The sequence below is a fragment of the Aethalodelphis obliquidens genome, unplaced genomic scaffold, assembly GCF_003676395.1.
Source record: "Aethalodelphis obliquidens isolate GAN/ISIS:26980383/991018 unplaced genomic scaffold, ASM367639v1 scaffold40, whole genome shotgun sequence".
Lineage (NCBI taxonomy): Eukaryota > Metazoa > Chordata > Mammalia > Artiodactyla > Delphinidae > Aethalodelphis > Aethalodelphis obliquidens.
The window spans coordinates 9,123,044-9,142,470 of NW_020837984.1; the positions used below are offsets into that span (position 1 = coordinate 9,123,044).

The 19,427-nt window shown below is 36.2% G+C and overlaps 1 long non-coding RNA gene across 1 annotated transcript in view; it reads right to left on the bottom strand.

Moving 5' to 3' along the window:
- Positions 1-19,427, bottom strand: part of LOC113633568 (uncharacterized) — a 41,790-nt gene that overhangs the window by 7,900 nt on the left and 14,463 nt on the right. Inside the window, exons 3-4 of the long non-coding RNA XR_003438249.1 lie at positions 13,075-13,382; positions 9,762-9,832 (exon numbers count right to left, since the gene is read on the bottom strand). This is a non-coding gene — a long non-coding RNA (uncharacterized LOC113633568). The remainder of the gene's footprint in view (positions 1-9,761; positions 9,833-13,074; positions 13,383-19,427) is intronic.

Genomic DNA, 19,427 nt, shown 5'->3' on the forward strand with positions numbered 1-19,427 from the left:
AGTAGAAATTAACACAACATTGTAAATCAACTATACTTCAATAAAATAAATTTTAAAACTTATTGATGTTTATTATTGTCATTAGAAACTTATCACTAAGCTTCTATATGGAATTATGTCTCATGAGATTCTAACATTTTCACTCTGACATTCATTCCTTAGCAGAGACACCAGCCCTGAGAGCAGACAAAGCTGTGTGTGACCTATGAATTTCAAACATACAAGGAAAAAGAGTTTCTGATTTAATACAGAAAAAAATAATCAATTTGGTCATCAGATTTATTGCTTGCAATAAATTTACAAATTTTTGCTTTTAAAAATAGTATGGTATATCTTTCTGGCAGAATTGGTATAGTGTAAACCAGAAAAGTATCATCTTTTCATAATATGTTGTTGAGTAATATAAAATTAGAATAAACTAAAAGTTGAAAAATTTGGTTCTTTGCTTAAGTAACTTTGGGTAGTGAGTTAAATAATTTGCCAGCATTTACCATCTGCTGTAACCCCATCTCTTTATTTTCCTGTATGTTTAAAATTATTTTTCTGGGTACTTTTTATTTTAAATAAATTTATTTATTCATTTATTTATTTATTTTTGGCTGTGTTGTGTCTTTGTTGCTGTGCGAGGGCTTTCTCTAGTTGTGGCAAGTGGGGGTCACTCCTCGTTGCAGTGCGTGGGCTTCTCATTGCGGCGGCTTCTCTTGTTGTGGAGCACAGGCTCTAGACGTGCGGGCTTCAGTAGTTGTGGCATGTGGGCTCAGTAGTTGTGGCGCATGGGCTCAGTTGCTCTATGGCATGTGGGATCTTTACCTCTTGGTGTTCACATCTCTGGTGTTCATGGCCCAGTGAGTGTGAGCAGGACCTGTAACTTGCTTATAATAAATATAATATAGCAAAGACTGTCACTCCCATGATCACACTGTTCTGTATTGCTAGCAATGACTCACTCTAGAGACTCTCCTTGCTGGTTTGATGAAATAAGTAGCCATGATGGGGAAAGTCCACATGGCAAGGAACTGTGGGTGGTCTCTAGGAGCTGAGGACAGGCTTCAGCCAACAGCAGAACAAAGTGGGACTTTGAGCTGTTTAACTACAAACAAATGCATTCTGCCCACAACTTGAGCAAGTTTGAAAGTAGATACTTCCCCAGTCAAGCCTTCAGTTGAGAACACAGCCCTGCCAACACTCTGTAGTCTTGTAAGACCCTAAGTAGAAGACCCAGCTAAACTGTGCCAGACTTCTGATACAGTGAAACAACAAATGTGGATTGTCTTAAGCCTCTAAAATTTGTGGTAATTTGTTATACAGTAGAAAACTAATACAGATGTAACAAACCCCCTCCTCAGTCTCCCTCTTCACCAAAATGACAGCTATTTCCTAATCTGTGGCTTTAATATGAACTCTGGGTTATATAAAGTTTGGAAAAATCATTTCTAAAGTAGTTGAAAAGATGAATTAGAAGGGTGGAAAGGAAGATTAAGGTAGGAGATAATGGCAATAGCCCAGGTGAGAAATGGTGAGGGTCTGAATCAAGTCAGAAAATATAGGAATAAGAGCAGGTTTCAGGAGGAATATAATGAGACCATTTGGGACACAATAGTTCAAGGTGTCTGTAGAACCTCTAAGTGAAGACAGTAAGCTTTGGTACTAACTGTGAGAAATGCTAGTTTGGATCTGGCAAAGGTCACCTTGTCCTGGACATACCATCACAACCTGACAGTAACCTGCCTTTTCAGCCCTCACCATGTATTTTATGCTTCATGGAGCTATCTGATGCTCCCCAAATAGAACACACATATTCACATTTCCACGTCTTTGCTCATGTTTTTCCCTCTGAATGAAATGCATTTCCCAGTTGTGCATATTTATGAAAATCCAATTCACTTCTTAAAATCCAATTAAAATATCAATATGCTTTGTTAGTATGTAAGCTTCCTCAAGGACAGAACTTTTTGTTTTGTTCACAGATATATCGCAAAACTCCAAAATAATGTCTAGCAGGTAGTAGGCACTCAATAAATACTTCCTGAGTAAATGGATGAAAGTCTTGGAACTAGCCATTCTTTTTTTTTTTTTTTTTTTTAATTTTTAAAATCTTTTTAATTCAAAAGATTTGCATATATTTAACAATGTACATAATATATTAGTACAGACGTATATATGTAGGTAAATACCAGATTTGGGGATGTGGGAATAAAGTTATTTTATTATCAGGGATGCGTGATCAAAAAAAATTGGAAAGCCATTGAACTAGAGAATGTTTAGTCTCCAAAAACCAGTTTATAGCTAGAGTCAGGTTGTAATATGCTATAGTTGCTTAGCTTCCTTTGCCTTTCCTTACTCAGGTCTCGTGTATTCTTTTTTTTTTTTAATAAATTTATTTATTTTATTTATTGGCTGTGTTGGGTCTTCATTGCTGTGCGCGGGCTTTCTCTAGTTGCAGGGAGTGGGGGCTACTCTTCGTTGTGGTGCGTTGTGGGCTTCTCATTGCAGTGGCTTCTCTTGTTGCAGAGCATGGGCTCTAGGCATGCTGGCTTCAGTAGTTGTGGCACGTGGGCTCAGTAGTTGTGGCTCACGGGCTCTAGAGCACAGGCTCAGTAGTTGTGGCGCACGGGCTTAGTTGCTCCACGGCATGTGAGATATTCCTGGACCAGGGCTCAAAACTGTGTCCCCTGCATTGGCAGGTGGATTCTTAACCATTGCGCCACCGGGGAATGTTAACCATATTTTTAAACCATATTCTTAACCATATTTTCCAAATAAAATATGGTTATTTTCTTAACCATATTTTCCAAATAAAATATCGAGACATGGTTTCACAAGGCTGAATGTACTAAGAACTGCGGTGGATCAAAAAGTTGAAATTATACCTATAGGTTATAAAAATTGGGTGTAATAGTTCTAGCAAGCCTCTGGATCCCTGTAGGATACAATGGATTTATTTTCCTTCTCTGGAAAGAGTACAATAGTTCCTTTAATGGTCCTTTTGTAGGCCTTGTACAGAGGATCCTTTGGGGAGCTGGATAGTCTCTTGTGCCTCTCGTTTCCAGGTACTGAAGTTCTTAAGGAACCTCTTCACTCTTCCAAATCACTCCAGGAGACTGTTTAGTACATGGACCCTAGAGGTTGTGAGGCCATTTAGGACCTGAGGAAATTGTTTCTTCCTATGTGTCTCATTAACCATCAATAACTATTGTTTCAGATAATTGAAAGAATAGAATCCTTGGAGTAGATATATAGGATGTGGTACTTGCCACCAAGTAAGGAGTTTTGAATCAATGAGCACTATATTGGGGCAACTTTCGTGTTCCCCTTGTTAATTTTGATTGCATATTCCTGATAATTACTATTACATGAGGTAATTTAAAATATAATATTAGCTAACATCTCAAATATGTTCTATGATATGGAGAAGTGTGTTAATAATTTTGGGAAAGTAAGCTCATTTGGAAATTTTAGTAATGCCCCATCATGACAGGCATTGATGATCATCCTAGAGTTGTACTTTTCTCCATTTGGATTTTTTTTTTTTTAACATCTTTATTGGGGTATAATTGCTTTACAATGGTGTGTTAGTTTCTGCTTTATAACAAAGTGAATCAGTCATACATAAACATATGTTCCCATATGTCTTCCCTAGCCATTCTTAATTCTCTACCCAGTCACAGAGCAAGTACTAGTGTATTCCGCATGCTTAACAAATGTTTGCTGATAAACAGTACAACCTCTCCTAATGTTTCTGAACAAATGAGGAAAAGAAAATGTAAATTTAGTAGGAGAGATAATGGGTGTATAGCTGAACTTTAGTTCTGTTGAACATTGTGGATCACTTGTTAATTCATTACCGAACATACTATATGCAAGATGTGACTGCTACCGAAAAGTCATTCCTAACCCCTTCTCCCTTGCCTCCCTCTCATTACAGAGGTGAGGCAGACAGTCATTTCCTGAGCCCCCTTTACAGCTAGAGATAGTCTTGTGACACCATTATGGTCAATGAAATGCAAGGAGAAAACTATTGGATAGATGATTTGAGAAAGATATGTCTTTTCTAGTAAAAAAAAAGAGGCAAGTAGAAAGTTCTAATAGTGTCCCCTGCTTCCTGCCTTTGAAAATGGTTCTGATGCTTGGAGCTTTTGCATCCATCTTGTGACTATGAAGAGAAGGCAAAAGGAATCACAGAGCTACCAACCTGAACCCCCTACATTAAGCTGCTAAAAATGTCAACAAGCACCTATTCTGGATTTCTTGTTATGTTAGACAAATAAGCCCCTCTTGCTTAAGATCTATTAGTCTGTTATTTGTAGTTGAAAATATTCCCAAACAAGTAGAGAAGGTTTAAAAGTCTGGATAATAATACAATCTGGTAAATAACGCTACATATGAAATGCCCTCAAAATGCCTAATTTGATTTTGAAATTGTGGTTTTGAAAGTAGCATCTACATATCTTTTAAAAATATGTATCATAAGTTACACCATCTCACGTTTGACTATGTTGTCATAGTCTTCACTGTCTCTTCTGTTAAACCTCATCCTGTGGATAACTGTCAAAATGAAGAAATCATGATTTCAATAGAGTATATTTGTTTCTCTGATTTCAGAGAAAGGCCTATTAAAATTAAAATTAAAGGGACAGAATAAAGTAAAAATGAAAAATTATGATTAGTGAAAATTCCAAGTTTATCCACCCAAAAGTTTCAAAGTAATTATACTCCAAAATAGTGGCACTGTATCTATACTTTTCAAAAAAAGTAAGCTTTTTGATTTACACACATTGCAAAAGACTGGGGTGGTAATGACAGAGCACATTACATAAGTTTGTTCCTATCTTTAAAACTGCAAACCATTTTACAGGACCATTTTTAAGCTGTCTAAAAAGTATAACAAGAACTCTATACTTTTCTCTGTTACACTTGTCAAGTTTCATCAGGGCCTGAGTAGTGTTTTTTGTTTGTTTGTTTGTTTCTGAGTAGTGTTTTAAATTGCTCTTATAAATGAATACTGTAGCCAATCACCAGTTCCTAGTATTGTTGAATAAATGAAGCAAATAGTCAATAAGAAACTACCAGTGTAAGTAATAATCTGGGAGGCTTTCCAATAGATTAAAAAGGAATCATTTATTAAAACAATTTCTAAGAAATTTCATCAACAAGAACTGCTCTGTATTATTGGAATTACTCTACTATGAAGAGTAGAGTTATCAGCATCTTCCTTCTTATTTTTTATTCACAAGCACTATTTAGTCAGGAAACACTTATAAGGCTAAGAAAGCACTGAGATGGGCCTGGAGTTGGAGGATACACAGGTGAAGGAGACAGAGTTCCTCTCCTCTAAGACGCTTTCATTGTAGAGGAGAAGCCAGACACACGGGAGAAAGCCTCCAAACCACATCCCAGTAGTTCTATTAACGATGGACCTACCAGAATCTAAGGGTAGAATATCCCAGATGGATGGCTTTGTTTGTTAAGGAACTGCATTTAAATCCATTCCAGTGGAATGGTCCATGTTAGTCAGGCCCATAATGAGATAAATGTATCAAATTTAGCCATGGTGATGGCTTTAAGCACGGGAATGCAAAGTATCATAACAAAACAAAGAACTGACAGAATGGAGTCAAGCAGTGTTTTTGTTTTTTACTTTAACCAAGTATTGCTGTTATTTTAAGGGGTTAACTTTAATCAGGTATTTCTGTTATTTTAAGGAGTTAAAGTCAATGTTTCCTGATTTGAAACTTGTTTGTTTCTTGATAGTATCTTGAGAAACAAAAATAAATATACTTATTAGAATTCCATATCTTGTCTCTTGGCAGTATTATGTTTTCACTTATACAACATATTTAGATCAGGTATATAGATGCTGATCAATTCTTACAAAAGTTCCTGCCAGAATTAAAAATGTCACTATGGGTAATTACCACTTAAAATTAATCACATCTTATATTAAGATAATTAGAATTGGAATTCAAAACTGTGAAGCTGAAAACGTATCCACAAAAAGCCTTGTATAGGAATATTCATAGCAGTTTTATTCATAATAGCCAAAAGAAAGAAAGAAACAAATAAAGAATTCAAGTGTCTATTATTAGGTAACTAGATAAAGAAAAATGTGACATTATGTGGGTTGAATAGTGTCTCCCAAAAAGATATGTCCACCTGGAACCTGTGAATGTGACCTTATTTGGAAAAAAGGATATTTGCAGATATAATTAAGGATCTTGAGATGAGATCATCCTCAATTAGGGTAGGCACTAAATCCAATGACACTGTCCGTACAAGAGACAGAAGAGAAGAAAGACACAGAGGAAAAGGCCATGTGAAGACAGGGGCAGAGGTTGGAGTTAGGCTGCCACAAGCCAAAGAACACCTGGGCCACCAGAAGCTGGAAGAAGCAAGGAAGGATTATCCCCTAGAGTCTTTAGAGAGAAGGAGCATGGCTTGTGGCCTTCAGAGATGTGAGGAATAAATGTCCATTGCTTTTATATATATATAACAACAGAAATTTAGGGAATTCCCTGGCGGTCCAGTGATTAGGACTCTGTGCTTCCACTGCAGGGGGCACAGGTTCAATACCCTGTCAGGGAACTAAGATCCCACATGCCACACGGTGTGGCCAAAAAAAAAAAAAAAAAAAAAGTCAAAACTATTAGCCAGATAGGGCTTTGCATTGACCTTAGAATAAAAACCAAAAAAGTGTTGCTGCCTGCCTCCCAGCCTTTCTTCTTCCTCCCCTCCTACAACTTCTTGTAACAGGAGGTACATGATCAATGCTGACTTTTAGAAGAATCCTCTGGCAGCAGTTGGGGAAAGCTGGAAATAAGAATAGTTAAGGTCCACTGGGATAACTTAAATAATAAGGAATCGTTTAATGAATGTCTGAAGTAGAGTGACAGTGGGAATGAAGAAATGATGGATTCCAGGATGAATAAAATATTATTCACCCAATGAAACACTATATAGCAATGAAAATAAACTATGGCTACATAAGACAACATGGTTGAATGCCCCAAACATGCTGTTGAGCAAAATAAGCAGGACACATAAGGATATAAACAGTATGATTCTTTTTATAAGAAGTTCAAGACAGGAAAAAACCAAACTATGTTGTTTAAGAATGCTTATGGACGCTTAATAAAGAAAGACGTTTAATAAAGAAAAAATAACAAGCCAAGATAGTAGTTACCACCAGAGGGAAGAGAGCCATATTGTATGCATGTTATATCACGATTTAAAACAAAGTTTAAAAAAGTATGAATCCTACAGAAACAGTTGAGATAGACAGAATTGGAATTTATATACGGAAGGTAAGGAGGGGACCTGGGTTCAAATCTTGGTTCTGTTACTCACTAGTGGTGTGACCTTGAACAGTTATTTAACCTCTCTAAGCCTTGATTCCTACTAAGGGAGCTAACAGGGCTGCTACTAACATTAAAGTTATCTTCTGTCTTCGAGGAGTCACCCCCTCTGGTTGGTCTGGGTAAATCTCCCTCAAATTACTGAGTTTATTAAATGCATTGTGATTTCCTATGCCCTATAATGGATAGGAGTTCCTCAGAACCTTTACAGGTCAGCTGGCTGTTTCCAGCAGATGGAGGATATTAAGCCGTCTGCTCTTATAGTCCTGTTCTCAAACTTAGACATGTATCACAATCTCCTGGAGGTCTTATTAAAACACAGCTTCTGGGCTTCCCTGGTGGCGCAGTGGTTGAGAGTCCGCCTGCCGATGCAGGGGACACGGGTTCGTGCCCCGGTCCGGGAAGATCCCACATGCCGCGGAGCGGCTGGGCCCGTGAGCCATGGCCACTGAGCCTGCGCATCCGGAGCCTGTGCTCCGCAACGGGAGAGGCCACAGCAGTGAGAGGCCCGTGTACCGCAAAACAAACAAACAAACAAACAAAACACAGCTTCTTGGGTCTCATAGGCCTGTAGTGAGGCCCGAGAATTTGCATTTCTAACAAGTGCTAATAAATTCCCAGATGATGTCATTACTACAAGTCCAGGGACAACCTTTTGAGAACCACTACTCTAGTATTCTATACTTTATTCTCAGGCTCTCCAAATACAAGGGAGAGAAACACTTTACTCAGACACTAGGAAGGAGAATGATTCCGTCTACTTGTGCAGCACTATTTTTCCCAAAGGGAGTTGGCTTTCCACAGTTACAGACCTCATATGTCCAGTATATACCCTCTTCTATGGACATCCTCAGAAACACACATTATCAACAAGGGTTTGCTGCTCCAGTAAGGAATTAGGGGGAGGAAAGGAAGAAAGGGGCAGGGGGTCAGGAACATATGTTCAAGTCATCTCACTCCTGTGAGAATTAAAGGAGATAAAAAAGCATAGCACCTAGGACATTAAGAGCACTCAATAAGTGTTAGCTGTTATTGTTATGACTTTAACTTTTTTCAGGTGGATGTTTGCAAAGATGGTTGCATCATAAGAGTATACAGGATGAGCAGGTTTATCAGGAAGGTGATTAACTTCATTACCAACATTTTAATATCTGTATTTTCATGTTTATAAATTTAATATCATGGCTCTAAGGTTAAAATTGAGGAATTTTATAAAACAGAGTTAACAAGTCATATGAGAGACAGAGGAGACAGCAGAAAGTTTCTGGAGCTTCCTTTGGGAAATGAAGATGTGGCTGGGTTTGAGACATAACTAGTTAGAAGATATCCCAAATGCCAGCAGCTGGTTGGCTCATGGAAACTAGGTTTTAAGAGCAGGCAGTAAGCACATGTTAAATTTGTGATGTGCTTTGGCAGAAAGTCTTGACAAACCTGTCTCATTCTTTAAACACATGGTTCCAAAGTTTCTAAACTAAGCTCAGTCAGAACGTTGACTTTGCCTTCCATGGGTAGGGTGGGTGAGTGAGCAGATTTTGCAATACCTTATTAAAGATGTCAGGGTTTTGCCCTCTGCAAGAAACAAGTGTTCTTTTCAGGCAGGAGTTTCTTTTTGGCACATTCCTATACTTTAATATTTGTATCTCAGCTATCCATTCCAATATTATTTCTATGCTTTACATGCTTTAAAATTACCCTGAGACATTAACATAGATTCTATGAATTATACAGACCCCATTAAAGTAAAAAACAACACTACATAATTTTTTAAAATGCAATAAATAAATTTAACTGATAATACAAACATTTGTAAAATTTTAGCAACCATTTTGTAGTTTATTTTTTAAGGTCAAATTATGAAACTATAACTAGAAAATCCACATAGTTGATATTCTTAAAAGTGAAATACAATTATTAAACTCATTCCGCATGATTCAGTTAAATTCAATTCAACACTTATTTGACTGGTAGGTGCAGGGGACACAGAGGTGAGTAAATGATGAGGTCTTTGTCCTTAAAGAGTTCATGGTCTTTTTGACCATGTGTTTGATTATTTCTTTCTATGTCTCTTTCCCCCACTTGAATATGACTGTCTAGTCCCTAGAGGAGGAGGTGACTGACTGCCAGACAGTCTGAACTTGGAGCTGTCACTGCAGAAGTGAAGTTTGAGTTGGCATTTGAAGGATACTAAGAATTGGGGTTGGGAAGCGGGGAGAGAAGTGCAGGACATTCTAAATGGGACAACAAGTGCAAAAGCACTGATGTGGGAAATAATTTGTTGAGACTGACAATCACCTCTGTGTGGCTGCAGCTCCTGTGCTCATTTTAAGAGGTGTGCAAATGAAGGTAAAAATTTAGGGGGGCCAGATGGTGGAAAAAAAAGATTTCTGTTCTAAGGAGTTTTGATTTTACCTGTAGGTGACTGGGAGCCATGGAAGCTTCTTAAGCAGCAGAGTTAGATCAGGTTTGTGTCCTGGCAACAACTGTAGGGTCAACAGGAAAGAGAGTGAACCATAGTGAACTATCTGGACAAAAAGTCATGTTAGGATTAGGTCACAACAGCCCTCAGGAAGCAGAATGCTGTCTACTGTTGTTTCCAAATGTTTGATTTGACAGTAACCTTAAACTATTTTTAACTGTTATAATATACAAAATGGAACAATTGCTGAAAATGAATTAAAACTGAAGGCCCATTGGCCTAAAGTTCAAAATAAAAGTGTAAAATCGAGGATATCAAAGGATTTCAGAAACACACACACACACACACACACACACACACTAGATATGAAGTTCAGGGGTAAAGATAGGTGTATTTCTTTGGTGGTCAGTAAAATCATTTTCAGCAGCTTAATAAATAACATAAGATTAAAATTTGAACCATCTTTGTTTGAGGGCAGAGGAGGTATGATTGCTAGTATATGCAGTGGAACAATTACATATTTTATTAAAGAAAGTCGAAAAAAGAGCTGGGGTTTGCGAATCAATCAGTTTGATCTTTAAAAGGAAAAATATGGGAAATGATATGAATAGTTATGTATAAAAGATGTCAATCTACAAAGCACACAAAAGTGGTTAGAATAATAATTTTATACAATAAACAGTCATAGGAGATGCTAACAAAGTACTGGGCAATATGTCACTCGATAAAGGAAAATCTATGTTTGACTACACAAAGGTTAAAAATTGACATAAACCACCAGCATAATAAAAATCTGAAAGCTAAACCAACCTGGGCAAATATTTGTGATAAGTATTGCAGTATGGAAAGCACATATATACCCATAAGAAACCTTTAAGATTCTAATAAATGAATTGGCAAGAGAAATTAATTTTTTTAATTACAAAAGGAATGACTTAAAAACATTTGAAAAACAGTCAGCCTCACTAATTAAGAAATGCTGATTAATAGATTTAACTTTTTTTTTGCCTATTAGCAAAGCTTTTTCCCCCACTTTGTTTTGTTTTATAAAGTGCACACCCAGTATTGTGAAGACTACTGTATTGTGAAAGGGGCACGCTCCTCCTTGCTAGTGTGTGACATTTGGCATTATATATTAAAATGCCTGTAACTTTTGATTTAGCATATGCATTTTGGGGACACCTTGTTAAGTGGAAATACATGTTTTATTTAGCTTGTTGTTGTTCAAGTATCAGGAGTCCTGTTCAAGCTCCATAGAACAATGTGGGGTTTTTAGTGTTAGAACCCATGGGACCTGGAAAGCACCTGGAACCAAAGAAATTCTAGGGATTGGCCGCTCTCTCTCATCATTCTCTCATGGTATCTCAGATACTCTCTGCAAGTCTGTCCCCTCTCCCCTTTCTGCTAACTGGCTGCTTCGGTTTACCCATAGTTTGTGACTTTACACATATTCAGTGCAGGTTAGCAGGGGATTCTGTTCATCATCACTCAGGAATCCAGGCTGATGGAGACTCCTCATTAGTGTGCTTCTTTGATAACTGTGGCAGAGGTAAGGAAACATGGAGAACTGTGTAGGGGCGCTTAAAACATCTGCCCAGAACTGATATGTATTACTGGTGCTCACATTTCACCTGCCAAAGCAAGGCACATGGCCACAGCCAACTCCAAAGTGGGCCAGGAAGTGCAATCCTACCCATATCCAGGAAGAGAACCGAAATATCTGTGAACAGTCCTTGTGATTTCTTCATCATAATGTTTGCATGCTCACTTAAATGTCTCATAAATGAAGATTAAATTGAAAATTATGGTCCTGCATTTTTTCTTTTTTTAATTTTTAAAAATTAAGACATGTCAGCACATTTACCGACATAAAATTGTACAAATGAGCACAAATCCACAACACACATGCATCATGCTCAGTTAAAAACCAGTTAAATGTTCAAATTCTCTGTTGAGGCAAAATTATATTGTAGCCGATTATGCAACAAAAACAACAGACTAACAAGTAAGTGTGGTGTCATAATACTGTATCCTATTATAAGTATTTTAAGCAATCCTTGTAACTTTTAGTTCCTTCTTCTCTAACCTTTATATTTAAGATAATTAGTTCTACTAATAGATGTGCTTAATGGTTTAACCTTGAAATAAAATTTTTGAAAATCTACTACTCCTTTCTCAGGCTTCTGAGTCAGCTTAATTTAAAAGTACCCTGAAATTACTATTTGCAAATATTTATCTTACTCCTGCATAGCTAAAATAAATAAATTAATTAAATGCTAATGATAATAAAAGACAGGAACTGTCATCCATAACTCTTCTTTAAATTTATTTATTTATTTATTTAGCTGCACCGGGTCTTAGTTGGGACCTTTTAGTTGCAGAAAGATCCCACATGCTGCAACTAAAAAAAGATCCCGCATGCCATAACGCTTGATTTTAAAATTTTAGTGTGTTCAACAAAGTAGCATCCTTCCTCTACTCCTTAATAAGCAAATGTTATATAGTTAAATTAAAAAACAAATCTATACTAACAAATACATTTGTCTAATTTACATATTGAAATTCTCTCTAAAATTTCATTTGGAAAAAAGTTCCAATGCTAAAATTAATTTTGAGAACTACTTCTGTAGATCACTTTCTTTGTCATGAATCCATTTCGTATTTATCTGACTTTTAGATCTCTTTTATTTTGAAAAATCTTCTAAAAATGCAAATGTGGTCTCTTGTGTCTCATGACTTTCAGACTTTCTTCAGTCTCTGCTTTGTTAGCCATCCTAGCAAGACTCCCTAGTTAACAAAATACCAGAATTTTAAAAGCAGTTTACACTGCGTATTTGTAAAAAAATTTTTCCATAAACCTAGAGAATGAGGCAAGAATTTATTTTCTACAATCCCATGCATGCTTATTACTTGGCTAACAAAATTAAGCCCTCCTGACCTTATATGATTGCTCCTTCTCAACCCCTCAGCTTCAGTTTTATTGAATAAAACATGATGAAAGAGTCTTTTTGTTTTTCTTAGAATTTTCAAAAGATATAAATATTAGCATGACCCAAATGTTCAATCAAACCAGTTACTGCTCTTGTGGTCTCATCTATATATTGGTTGTACACTGGCTTTATTAGTCACATCCATCTTCAGCCAGCAACATTTAAAAAATTCAGTAGAATGTTCATGGTTTCTATGATAAACTCTTTGAGAAAGTGAGCTGAGTTTACCATTTCTAGTCAGATCATTTCAGTTGCATAAAACAGGCAATTCAACTGAAAATGGCTTAAATAAATAAAAAGGAATTTATTGGCTTACATAATTGAAAAGTCCATGTGTAGACAGGAGAAGGAGGGTCTCATTTTAAAGGTTCAAACTCTGTCACCAAGATTTAGTTACTCTGCATCCTTCACTCTGTCTTCCCCTGCGTTGTCTTCACTCTCAGGTTCCATGTGGTAGTCCCCAGAAACTTCAGGCACATATTCACTCAGATTCAAATTTATAGAAGAGGCATTGTCTCTTCCCTGTTGTTCCTTAACAAGTCCCAGGATCCACTTTGATTGGACCATTTTATTCACATGTCCTTGGCCAAGGGATACTAGGGTCTGTATCAGGAATTCTTTGGGCTGCAAGTAACAGAAAAATCTAACAGTAGTTTAAACAATGTAGACATTTATGATCTCATTTAACAAGAAAATTGAAGGTAAGCAGTTCAAAGGCTAGTGCCATTTATTGAAGTTCATCCTTTTTTGGTCATCTATCATACCCATCTGGCATAAATCAAGTTACTGTATATGTATGGATCAGTTTTTTGACTCTATTCTGTTTCCACTGGTCAATTTGTTATCACTGGGCCATTGTCAATATGTTTTACTTAATATATATTTATAAGAAGTCTTGATATGTGACACAGCAAATCTTCCCCAGTTCTTGAGTAGTATCTTGGCTATTTTTGAGTCTTGGATTTTCCATATAAATTCTGTCAAGCTTGGCAAGTTAAAGAAATCCATCTAAGATTTCAATCGAAATTAATTTGGATAGATCAATTTTGAAAGACGTGTCTTCTTTATAATATTGTCTTTCTAGCCAACAGTGTGATTATATTTCTCAATATATATGTTTTTAAGATATTTTTTCTTTTGATGTGGACCATTTTTAAAGTCTTTATTGGATTTGTTACTTCTATTTCTTTTTTCTTTGGGGGGTGGTACGCGGGCCTCTCACTGTTGTGGCCTCTCCCATTGTGGAGCACAGGCTCCGGATGCACGGGCTCAGCAGCCATGGCTCACAGGCCTAGCCGCTCCGCGGCATGTGGGATCTTCCCAGACCAGGGCACGAACCCATGTCCCCTGCATCAGCAGGCAGACTCTCAATCACTGCACCACCAGGGAAGCCCTGTTACTTTTATTTTTATATTTTGGTTTTTTGGCCACGAGGCATGTGGGATCCCAGCTCCCCAACCAGGGATCAAACCTGCACCCCCTACATTGGAGGGCGAAGTTTTAACCACTGGACAGCCAGGGAAGTCCTTATATGTCTGTTTTCATTAAAGTTTTATAATTTTCTCTGTAAGGCCTTGCCTAATATCCAAAGGATGTTATACTTTTTTCTTGCTATCATAAAAATTATTTCTTAAAATATTATTTTCCTAATTGCATACAAAATGCATTTAAATTTTGTATATAAATCTTGTATCAGACATTTTGACAAATTCTTTAAGTCTAATGATTTGTCAGCAGACCCTTGGATTTTTCTATGTAGAAAATCATATCACCTGAAAATAATAATGGTTTTATTCATTTCCTTCCAATCCTTTAACTTTTTTTTCTCTTATTGCAGAACTTCTTCTTTTACTTAAGTATTTCTATGTCCTCATATTATAGTTCCTGTAAATTCAATTCAGGTATATTTTTGTATGTTTTCTTTTTTCTTACCTGATAATGTCTATTTTTCAATTGGTGAGTTGGGTCCATTTACTGATATATTTGGGTTTATTTCTTATCATTTTATCTCATACTTTTCTCTTTAAAAATTAAAAAACATCTTTTTACTTTAAAAAATCTGTTCTTTTCTCTTGCTGCTATCTACTGCATTAAATAAAATTTAGTTACCTCACTACTGTATTTTGAAATAGTACATTCTACATATATTCTTTAGTTATATCCTTAATATAAACATTTAGAGTCTGGAATTGCTAAATATATCTACCTTGATCATGAATAAAACAAGGGCCTGGAATAGTTTTCCTGTGTTCACTCTACCCCATTGTTCATGTTATTACCATTAGTATTTTGGCTTCATCTTATTTTTGTACTCCCTGATGAGTCATTATTATTATCATTGTTTTATATGAATAATACCCGTTTAGATATTCCCCATATATTTACCTGCTCCCATTGCCCTCTGCTATTCTTTTCTTTTGAGAAGGGTCTCTCATTCCTTCCTTGTGGTATGATTTATTTAATTATGAACTATATCCTTTAGTAGGGAGTCTCAATTTTTGGTCTCTCAAGTTATAGTTTAGCTGGGTATAAAATTTTAGGCTGACATTTATTTGCTCTTGTTACTTGGAATATATTATGCCGTTGTCTTCTGACTTATATTGTTACAACTGAAAAGTCAATTTCAATCTAATTTTATTCTATTGGTGTGGTGAGTTCAAGGATTTCTAGAGATCAAGGAAAAGACAGAACAATGAGATGGCAGTATTGCATAATAATGCTTATTAGGTGGCACTTGGACAGAACTGCATGAAAGGAAAAGTCACTCACAGCAAGAGATTTTTCCAGAGACAGCAGCATGGGGCCACCACTCAGAAGAGGAAAAGGGCAATGGAACTCCCAAGGAGACAGGAATCAGAGAGGGGGCTACATGTCTAGGATATGTCACTCAGTGGTAAGGTGGTGAATCTCTGGGTCAGAGATCTCTGAAGGGCAGCCCAGTTTGGGGTCTTTTATAGCTACAAGGTTAGTCTTATCTATAGCTAGAAGAGTTTGGGTACAGTTTTGTGGGATATGTCAAATAGGTAGTATCTAAGTGGCTAGAAATCTGCTTATTTGGGCTACGCTTAAAACAATTAGATGTATAAAAATTTGACTTTGGTGCTGGTGGGTTTTGATCTAATGGTCCTAGCCTGTTGTGAATAAGTAAACAACATAGGAACCAATATACAGAGGCCATCTTTAACCTATTTATTTAATAATTGGGCAATTTATCTTTTCTCTCTGGATGTTTTTAAGATCTCCTCTTTATCTTATCTAGGTGTAGATTTTTTTTTCTGTCTTCTTGCCACTATGTCTCCTGAACGTCCCAAGAATGTTCCCAACTCAAAGTTTTTGCATGTACTAGAACTGCAGCTTGGAAAGCAATTCCTCCAGATATATTTTTGACTTGCTTCCCCAACTGGTTCAAGTCTCTGCTCAATTACTTCCTGAGAGAGGTCTTCCCTGACCCCAATGTCAAACTTTCTTCCCTTACCCTTTATTTTTCTTCATAGAACCTTTTATATACTACTTGACATTTTCTTAAATATTTATTTGTTCATCATCTGCCTCCCTCTCCCAAGAATATATACCCACAAGGGCACAGACTCGGTTTTATTCACTGCTGTATCCCTAGTACCTAGAATAGTACCTAGAACACTAGGTTCTTCATAAGTATTTGTTGACTTAATGAATTAATAGCCTTTCCTCTGTGCTTTATTCTTTCCTTTTTAGGAAGATGAATTCTTTTCTGTGTATCTATGGGCCAAATATGGCTGCCCCAGAATGATACCCTTTTTCCCCAAGTGACCAATACAAAATGACCAGCATTTCTGAGTTCTAATTCTAAATTCCTAGGAGAGAAAGTCTGACCAGTACAAATTGGGTCAGTAGTCTTTCCTTGGTCAAAGTAGGTATGGCTAGGTGGTGGGTCACAAAGTGCATGTGGCCACAGAGGTCTCACCCCAATGGAGTAGAAGCTTTTAGAAAAGGGAGGATCTGGGCAAGAAGGTACTCAAGAATTGTCTCATATTTGCTGTAAGGGCAAACCGAGTTAAGTTTAAAGTCACCATAGAAATGCAAGCAATTATAGTGTTCACTGATAGGTGAAACATCACACAGAGACAATAAGGTAAAATGATTTGTTGATTCAAGATCATTCTTAGCATTGGTTTACATTGTGACAGTGATATTTAAACTGTTTGATTTCTCTTGCTTTATCTTCTTCTTACTTAATCCATTGCCTGGACTCCTAAAGTCTTAAATTCTTGGCCCTGCCCCAGCCTTCCCTCTTTTGAGCCTTGAGTAATCTTTAAAACTTACTGTTAATTTTTCCTTTCTTGCTAAGTGATGGTAAGATTGCTTGTCATTTTGTTTCTTTAGAAAAATTGCCTAATATTTGCTTTTGTTAGGAAATATGCCACATTATGGTATGGAAGCTTATAAATTTGTATTTTTAAGGTATTAAAAAACAGATACATATTTTAAATTATTATGATAAAAATAATACATGCATAAGTTAAAAATTCAAACAGATGAGCAGAAAAATAAAAGAGAAAAATACAGCCCAACTATTGTCCACAACCTAGTTCTACTTCCTAGAGCACTTTTTTGACCAGGACCCAAGTAGGAAATACATTTTACACACACACACACACACACACACACAGATCTGATAAAAGTTTCACCAATTTTACTTAATCATACTTTTTCTTCATCTTCTCCCTTCTAATGTAGATTGTAACCCACTAACTTGATTTCAGTCTCACAGTTTGAAAAACACTGCCCTAAAGGTAGCTACATCAAATTGTTTTTAGTACTTCTGATAGTTACCTCCATACTTGAAAATAATACACACATACTGCCACATTTTGCTTCAACTCCTGACATTTTTAAAATTGCCTCCACACTTTGAAAAAGAACAACAAGAATTTGGCTTAATTACATTAGCCTCCATTTTTCTTCCCCTAGTCTCTTCTATGCAATTTTTATTATAATACATTAAGTTCTATTTGTTACTTAATTGCTTTAAATATACTTAAACCTCTATTTCTTGATCTACCATTAGAAAGTATGTCCATCCACACTTTAGAAAATGTCTCTTGACTCCTCCATTATGTAAGTTTAACACATTTGCATCCTTTCACTTCCCTCCATTTCCCAACTTTATTAGCTGTACCAGTACTTTTACACAGTCAATACTTATAATATTTACACTGTTAGAATAACTGACTTTTGCATTTTGTCTTTAAATTTATTTTGAAAAGTGATTTTTTTCAGTATTACAATTTAATAAATCTTATTCACTGCTGAATAGTATAAGTGAACTTGTAAAAGAGAAATATAAACCATGTTACTAAATCTATGCTTTTTGAAGGAACATGTTCTAGGTGTCAATGTCAAATGGATTCTCTTTTTTCATATGTCCATTGATTACTCATAATAATCACACATATTTGTTTCATCTTTGGACCATGGGTTATACAATTCTTTTGCCTTTACTAAAGATTCTAATTGTCTTTTTTTGGTTGATGACAGGAGAAGCATATGTCACTCTACAATTAAGATTATTAAGGTTTTTAATCATGCTATTTCATAAAAATGAATCTACTTTTTTCTTAAAGATGTTCTTCTGATACCCTTCTAACTTTCCGTTATTATTACTATTGATCACCTTGAATGTCTAAATATTTGTGCTGAAATATCTTTTTATTGCATTCCTAGAGCAGATTCTATTATTGGCTTCCCATGTTTCCTTCTTGAGTTCTCTTTTCATTTTGCTAGAACAATTACTTAAGCTTTTTTTTTTTTCCTGAAAAGGTACATAAGAAGTCAAAAAAAGTGAAAAATTCCCTAATTTGCTCTCATCCTTGAATGCTTTGTCTGTCTATAGAATTCTAGGTTCAGAATTAATTTTCTCTCAGAACTCTGAAGTTCTACTGCCTTCTTATAATCAGTGTTGCTAAGATAAATAGCAAACTTCAATCTATTTCAACCTCCCTATCACTCCTGTAAAGGTAATTGACAACTTCTATTTGGCTGACTCTGTCTCTTCTGTGCTGTTTAATTAAACTCTCATAACTGGCCATTTCTGATACTCTCTTCCCTGGGCTCTATACCACAAACTATGCTGGTTTTCTTAAATAATTGGCTACTCTTGCTCATTCTCCTTCACATGTTTTTCCTTTTTCTATGTGACCTCTAAATGTTGGAGTTCCTATACCCTCTTTTCTATTCTCTATGCCTTCCCCCTATATCAGTCCTCGTGCTTTAAAAACTATCTGCTGACAATTCCTAAATTTATATTGGTAGGCTAGACTTCTTTTTGAGCTCCAGATTCACATCTTTAAACATCTGCTTGACATCCTCTTGTATGTTTCCTAGGCATTTCAAGCTGAACATGACCAAAATGAATTTTCTCTCTCTAAATCTGGATTCCCTCAGCCTTGACCATCTCAGTGACTGCTGATATGATGAACTGCTGCCCTTGACTCTTCCCTTTTAATTCACTCCTCATGACTCCTCCCTCCTCATCCGATTCTCCCTTCATCCAGTTCATCACCAATTCCTGTTATTTCTACCTTCAAAATATAGAGCTATACTCTATAAAAAATGTAAATCAGATCCTGTCAGTTCCCTGCTTTAAATGAAGGATAGGATAAAATCCAAAACCTATACAGCCAGCCCTGC